Source organism: Apium graveolens, chromosome 11, assembly GCF_009905375.1.
Source record: "Apium graveolens cultivar Ventura chromosome 11, ASM990537v1, whole genome shotgun sequence".
Taxonomy (NCBI): domain Eukaryota; kingdom Viridiplantae; phylum Streptophyta; class Magnoliopsida; order Apiales; family Apiaceae; genus Apium; species Apium graveolens.
The window spans coordinates 120,113,072-120,121,027 of NC_133657.1; positions in this window are offsets into that span (position 1 = coordinate 120,113,072).

Here is a 7,956-nt window from a genome sequence, read left to right on the forward strand (position 1 = left end):
CATATATCAGGAGTCACTTCCTTCACAGAGTTAGGCATTACGTGAGCAATGTGATCACTCATCAGAATACCCTACGAAAAGACGAACGTTTGAACGACCCCATCACGACTACGCAGACGCTTCAGATGAATCCCCCGGTCTTCAAGCTAATATGCTCGAGCTGGTTGTCTATAGCAGCCGTTCGAACCAGAATGCCCTGATGACTTGCCTCAGTAGATTCAGTTTCTTTCCCAGCAAAGACCGAACCATCCCCCTTTGCCGCTTCTCGGGCAGCTTCTTCTCTGATGCCTTCAATTTTTTCCTGTCTACTAAGGCATCTCGAGCAGATACTGCACAAATGAAATCAAGTCAAGAACATATGCAACACAATATATATCACCGAAAAGGAATATGAAGCGCATATTGAATAAATAAAAACATACAAATAAAGAGTAGTGTTACCACTACCCCATAGCCCCATCAACTAATCCTTGCATCGATCATCATTAAGGGAAAAATTTGGCACATAAACATTGACCAAAGCCGCATATCGATCCTAGCTCCGTGTTATTCCCAAATAATCTAACAATAGAATTACAGAAAGGGGGTTGAATGTAATTCTTGGTTTCTTTTCAAAATTAAGAAATTTCTTTACCAAAATATATCAGTGTTTGAATATGCAAGTGTGCGGAATGAAATATAAATGTATTCAAAACACAAAGTAATTAAACACGAAGATGTAAAAACTTTCTGGTGGATTGATCTTTCCACCATATATATATATATTGAGAACTCTGTGTTGCAAGAATGCACACAGCTGCTTACAAGTAAAATTACAAAGTAAGAACATAGAAATTCTTAACAGATTTTGCCTTTTCTATTTCTCAATTCTTTCAATCGATAATTATCTACTTGCTACTCTTGGTTTATATATCACCAAGTTACATATGAAAAAGAAAAACAAATAAAACAAAATGTCTAAGTCTAATCACATGTTTCTTCATTTCTCTATCCAGCATCTTTGTATTTCTTCAAGTAAGCATGAAAATGGAAATGCTTCTTTTTTCTCAAAATTTTGCTAATAGGCTGCCACATTCCTTTTGTATACAATCAACCCATGTGACTGTCAAGTCATTATCAACTCCTATTTGAACTTTGTTATACGCCGAGACTTTGTAGATTATCTGTTGAGTCTCTATTATATCATCCGTTGAGAGTAACTTGGGTCATCCATCGAAGCCTTGTAGAATCATCCGTTGAAAGTATTTCCATAGAAGTTGACACAATTTCATTTATGCAAAATTACAAGCCATCTAATATTTATAGTTAGCCAACCTATTTTGCATATCATTCTAGTGGTCAACATGACTTAGAATATCCTACAACCTCTAATCCTCTAGGATATTAAAATATACAAGAATGTATTACAAAAACTTATTTAAACATAAGCTACTCTTTCAACGGATGACAAAGTAAGATTATCCATTGAAAGCTACAAACACACTTAATTAAATCCATTAAGGTGTTTTGATAAAATATCATCAAGCCTACAACATATTTCTAACAATCTCCACCAATTTATGTCTACTAGAATTATAGGTATAAATTTAGGAGGACTTGATGATAACAAAACACCTTATACAAAATGATCATTCAATAGTAGATAAAAATGATAAGTGCTGCAAATTTTATTGAAAATTTATAGAAGAAAGTTCACAGAAATCTCAGAAGCCTCATTCAAGGTGCTCCTCTAGAATGAGCAACTTAATTCTTTTTCCTTAAATGTCTAGTCCTCTTTCCCAGCTTCTCATTTTTCTCTTCTATCTGGTGCTGGAGTTGTCTGTTGAACTCAGATTAATCTTCATTAGATAGATCCAACATCTCCTGCATTTGCTTGAGAATCTCATTGCTTGATATTTTTAGCCGATCTTCTAGTATGAAAAATCTTCTGGTATTCCTTTCATCCTTAAACTCTATTAACCAATATGGTCTCAAGTACTCTCTACTTCCAGTATAGGGAATAGTTAAGATTCTTGGTAGTGCACTTGGGTCTCTCCAGATTTATCTTATTTGTTGAATTTTCTTAAGTATCTCTGCTTTGGCTACCATGGTGAATCCAAATTTTTTCTTGATTGCAGAGAATACCATAATTAATATATAGTAGCCTTCATTGAGAATCCTATAAAGAGGCCAAGTGATTTCCTTTCCACCCATGTACCTGAACACTAATCTTTCTGGAAGTCTGTTATGGGCATCAATTGCTCTCACTTCATCTAGCTCATCCAAGTAAAGATTAATATCTGAAAATTCCTTTATGTCACAGATAAAGAGTTGGTCTCCTTTGTTGACTATAGGCTTGGGTTTGAATAAGGTTTTGGATTAAAATGGGATAAACTTGACTGTATTTCTTGTTGTATTCTTTCTTCTTTTTGAAGTGGTTGGGATTGAGATGTTCAGCTCAGGAATCAGTAAGCTTTCCCAATCTATTGGTTCATCCTTGGGAATGATTGGATCACCGTGAAAGTTCACACCAGGATGAACCTTGATTTCAACTTGCTCCAATATGGGCATCGTTGGTTGATTTGTGGTAGTAGACTGAGTTGGGTTTGGTTCTTCATTTTCTTCTTCTTCAAATGTCAACTTCCTTTTGGCTCTCTCTTTCTTATAACTTTTTCCTGATTTCTTTGGTTCTTGCTTTGGTTTCTCATTCTTCTCAGTTTCAGTTATGGTAGCATGCTTCTCAGTTTCTGACTTGGTAGCAGGCTTTTCAGCTTGTTTCTTTGCTTCTAAGGTAGCCTGCCTTTTCTGAGACTTGAGCCTCAATTTTTCTTCTCTTTTGGCTTCTCCAAATTGAGGATGTCCAACCATCACACAAATTATTTTGCCATGCCCGTAGATCTTTGCTATCCTTTTCTTCAAAATTGAGTCTCTTGGATCTTTATGATTTGCAATAGAGTGACCAAGCAGCTTCTTTTCATCAGGTTTGGGGGTTGAATATACTAGGTCAATTAGATTTTTGCTTGAATGTTATATTTCTTAGGCTTCAAAGTCATAATGGCCTGTTGATGTCTTCTAGATGAGGTTTGACCTCTTTCCATGTTTCCGAGCTTCATTTCATCAACTGGAATCATCTCAATTGAGTGGAGTGCTTCATATATTTGTCCTGTTTGGCAATTAGACCAAATTTCTTCTCAATTCTTTCATCAAGTTTCTTCATTTCCTCTTTCAGCTTGAGATCAGCTGCTGCTATATTGATTAAATCAATGTTGTCCATCATTGGTGGCTTAGAGAAGGTAATGGCAGGAACTATTACCTTATTGACTTGGACATCCATATTATGGTTTTGTTTGAGAGATTGGATTTTGTGTAGTTGCAAAGATTCAAGATGGGATTGTAAAAAACATTTGTATTGGCATCAGTGGTGGCTTGGATGGTTGATTGGGTCTGATGAATAAGTTTGAATAGTGTGGATTTAAAATGATGATCACTACAATCTTTGGTGAGCATCCAGGCTAGAGTGCTTGTGGATGAGTTGGGTCCTGCATCTCTCCCTATGTTCATGCCAGTTTCATCAGCATCCTCTTCATTAGAATCATCCCCAAAAGAGCCACCAGAATTTAACTCAAAATCATCACCAGTTGTAGGTGGAAGAGAGTTGATTGCATCATTTTCCCTTAGCATAGAAGCTGTAGTGGGCACCAAATTTAGAATCTTCTCAGCACCCTCATTGCCCCGTTCAGCTAGAGTCTGATATGCCGGAACAGGGTGAGGAAATGTCTCAACATCAAAAGAGACAGAATCTAGAACAACTTGATATTCTTGATGAAATAGTTTCTCTTTATCTGTATCATTGACATCCATTAACGCACTAGCACTGGGATCTCCCCATTCTTCTATACCTTCCTTTCTCTTATTTTCTCTCTAAAGTTGCATCAAGGGCTCCACTTGGCTACCCACCCTCACACCCTCACCTTCACCATCTAAGGTGGACTCCTCTCACTTACTTTTTCCATGCTGGAAGAAATAACATGCATGTGTTCACTCTTTTCCTCTCCTTTTTCCTGGGAGCAACCCTACCTCTCACTCATGTCACTTTTTTTCCCTCAATCCTAAGAGTGATTGAACAACCACTAAGTCATCTATACTAGTCACAAGTTTTGAAATTTCAAGTTGTGTAGAGACTTCCAACAAATGAGAGACATCCGTCGAAATAGCAGTTGTGAGTATCAACGGATGACTGTTGTTAGGCATATCCGTCGAGAGATAATGTAATAACCCCAAATTTTGGAATTTTTTTAAACCCTTATGAATAGTGATTTTGCTGATTATGCTGAATAAGAAAACTTTTCATGCCACACTATGTAGGGGTTCTTCTATTATTATTCTGAGATCTTATTAGTACTTTATATGGGATATAAGTGTATGTAAAGATCGTCAGAATCCAAATTCGAATACTTTGATTTTTCCCGAAAATCCACCAGATACTAAAAGAATTAAGTATAAGGGAACATGATAAAAAGGATTTATATTCAAGAATTATAAGAGAGGATCATAAAAGGAATATAATATATTGAGAAAGGTTTAGGGGAACCCAAGTAATAAGATCCCGGTTATGATCCCTCAAATGATAAACGAAAACGGAAGTTAAGCGCACCGCATAACAGATCAGTGGTCATTAGCCACGTAATTAGGATTTAATTAAAGGGTTAGTGGAGAGTGATGTCATCTCACTAACAAGAGGAAGACAAGTGTTAAATAGATGACACAACCATGGTGACATAAGCATGACAAGTGAAATTGTTTTGTTGGATGATTCTTGGCCAAGCAAAAATTACCATGGTAAAAACCAAAAAGTAGCCAAGCCATAAAGAAAATAAACCAACTAATTTATTTCACAAAATAGCAAATAAACTTCTTGTTCAAGAACATGAAGCTCTCGGCTTCTTCTTGAAAGCAAAAGAAGAAAAGATCAAGTCCAAGCTCCACTCCATAATAAATTCAAAGGTAATTATGCAAGCTTCCTTGTGATTAGATAAGCATATCCTAGGAGTTTAAGCTTCTAATTCTTTGTAAACCTCTTCCAATAAATCAAGGAAGAAGATGGTGAATAGTAACCTTCAAGAAATAACTTTAGTTTTCTTGATTTTTATGAAAGTTCAAGGTAGCTTAAGCATATATCAAGGCTTCCATGGGTATTCCAAGGATCTTTCATTGATTAAAAGCTTCAAGGAAGGTATAACTCTAAATTATCTTAGCATTAAGTTGTTTGGTATAAATGATTATGATGATGGAATGATAGATTAAGTGTAGTAGTTGTTTTGTCATGTTGAGATCTTAGTTGTTAAGTGTTTTTGTTGATTTTGGGAGTTAAGAATAGCACTAGTTGTTCTTGATGATTCATGGTATGATTTGGGCTTGGTTTAAATGGTTTAAAGTGGTTGATGAGTGATATTTTCATATGTTTGTATTGGGATTGATTGGTGATGGTTTGGTGTTGAATGGGTTTGGTAAAATTTTGGGAAATCGCGTAAACATAGCCGTCGTATTTACCTTAGACGGTTTTTGTTCTTAACATCAGGACCCGAGAACTCACTGTTAGGTTTTGACCACTACCATGATTAGATGGTTTATGTTACGAGCTTCGTTTTGATATGTGGTCCGTTTGAATCCGATGTACGGTTTAGGAGAAACGACCGTTTTAAGTAACGGCATTTCGCGACTGAACCATTACCCCTCGCCTTACTTTGAAACATAGGTTAAAGACCTTAAAGGACTAATTGGAGTATGAATCATTTATGTAAAGTGTATTAGGCAGTTGGTAAGGTGCTCGCGAAAGAATCGCCTTAACACTCTTAATGGTTAATTTATTAAAAATGGTGGAGCCGAGGGTACTCGAATGACTTATGTGATTCGTTAAGCGAATAAGTTACCATAAGTGAACGTTAGGGTTCAATTGGTTAAAGTCTAGTTTCTTAAGCGACCAGGGTTAATTCCGACTTATATGTTGTTCATAGGTTATCGGACCCACTCTAAGCTTAAGTCTACCCCGGAACACTCAGGCAAGTTTTCTACCCGCTATACTGTTGTTGTGATGTATATATGTATATGCATTGTCTTGTGATAAATGCATATTTGTTATTAGCAAAGTCTTGCGATATATTGTAGCATGTGATATGGTATATATGCATGCTTGTTCGTAATCTTGATACATATATCTGTTGATTCAGTTGATAATACTCATGCTAGAGATAAGCGGTAATTTGCATATACCCTTAGTAAAGGGGACCCCAAGGTGAACATATTTCTAAACCGGGAGTCGATGTTCCCGAGTATATTATATATATATATATTTATATATATATGGATATAGTTTTCAAAACTATTGATCGAATAAGGTTTATTCGATAACTTTATTTTATTTAATGAATATTATTTGAATATTCATTCGAGGACTTATGACTCTGTTTATTCTATTTAATGATTATTATTTGAATATTCATTTGAGGATGTATGACTCTGTTTATTTTATTTAATGAATATTATTTATAATATTCATTCGAGGTATTAAGACTCCGCTTATTATTTATTAATATCCTTTATTTTATTAAAGAATAATATTTCGATAATCAAACTTATTTTTGATTATTCAAATAAAGATAGTACTTTCATATAAGTATATCTTTGGTTATTTAATATCCATTTCAAGTATGAGTTTTAAAACTTCTACTTCAATTATTTTTATAAGGATTATCTTTATGAGAATATTATTTAAATAATAATATTCAGATATTTCTAATATATCGGGACTGATTTATTTTAATAAATCAGCAGTACTCCAAACATTCTTAAAAATGTTTTCGAGTCTTCAAAATGATTTCTAAAAGTCAGGGCAGATCCCAAAACTCATTCTTTTATATTTAAGATCCTTCTTTCGAAGGGGATTTAAATACTCGCTCAAAACCTGGGGGATCCGGCTCTGTGGTGTATTTTACATTCGCAACGTGGTTGCTGTTTTGAGAAAACAATTTGATTACTTGCCCAACGTTCGGGAAGTAAGTCCATCTAATTGAGTCGGCATAAGCGACAGGCCAGGGTACGGTCTATCAAAGTGTAAGTGGCTGGGTGGCAGTCCATCAACGCGTAAGAGGCCGGGTGGCGGTCCAGCACAAGGTCCTTATTTGGCCAGGGTGATGACCGGTGGGGGATTCATCCATCTACTAGTAGAAAAGGTTACTTATTGGTATCTTTGCCTGATCAGCAAGATATCGGGTTTATGCCAAAATTCTTTTCTTTCCAAATTCATTGGATATTGCAACTCTGTTCATACCTTACATGACAGAGGTTTTCAGGAAATGTATGAGAGATATATATGGATATATAACGGGACTTAATGAAGTATCTCGTAACTTCATTTCATTCAATAATATTTCAAAGATTGAATCTATTCAAGTCTTATCTTGTAGTCTCATCTGGGTGATGAACTTTTGAAACTGATTATAACTTGAACGGTGGTAGTTCAAGTAGTATTCAGAAAGATATAAGTATATTGGAGTATCTTGTAACTTCATCTTTTAAACTTATATCTAGTAAATGATTATCTTGTGCATGTCAAAGATTTTCGGAAAAACGTTGAGACAATGTTAGATATATGAGATCACCTTGCAATAATATTTTATACAGTTATAAACGGGAACTCTGTGTATATTATACATGTCAGAGGATTTCAAAGATTGTGAAAAGTATATATGTATATATATACTGAATATTTTGTGACTTGGTCGCGTTAAGATATCAGCTTGGTTCATTTCTTCTTGACCAAGACTTTCATGTGTACTATGAGAATGCTCATATATTGTTAATTATTATGCATATTATTTTGGTGGGCTTGTTGCTCACCCTTGCTTTCTTCTTTCATCACACAACATCAGATAGACAAGATGAACAGTACCAAGCTCCCAATTCGCGAGCGGATAGGAA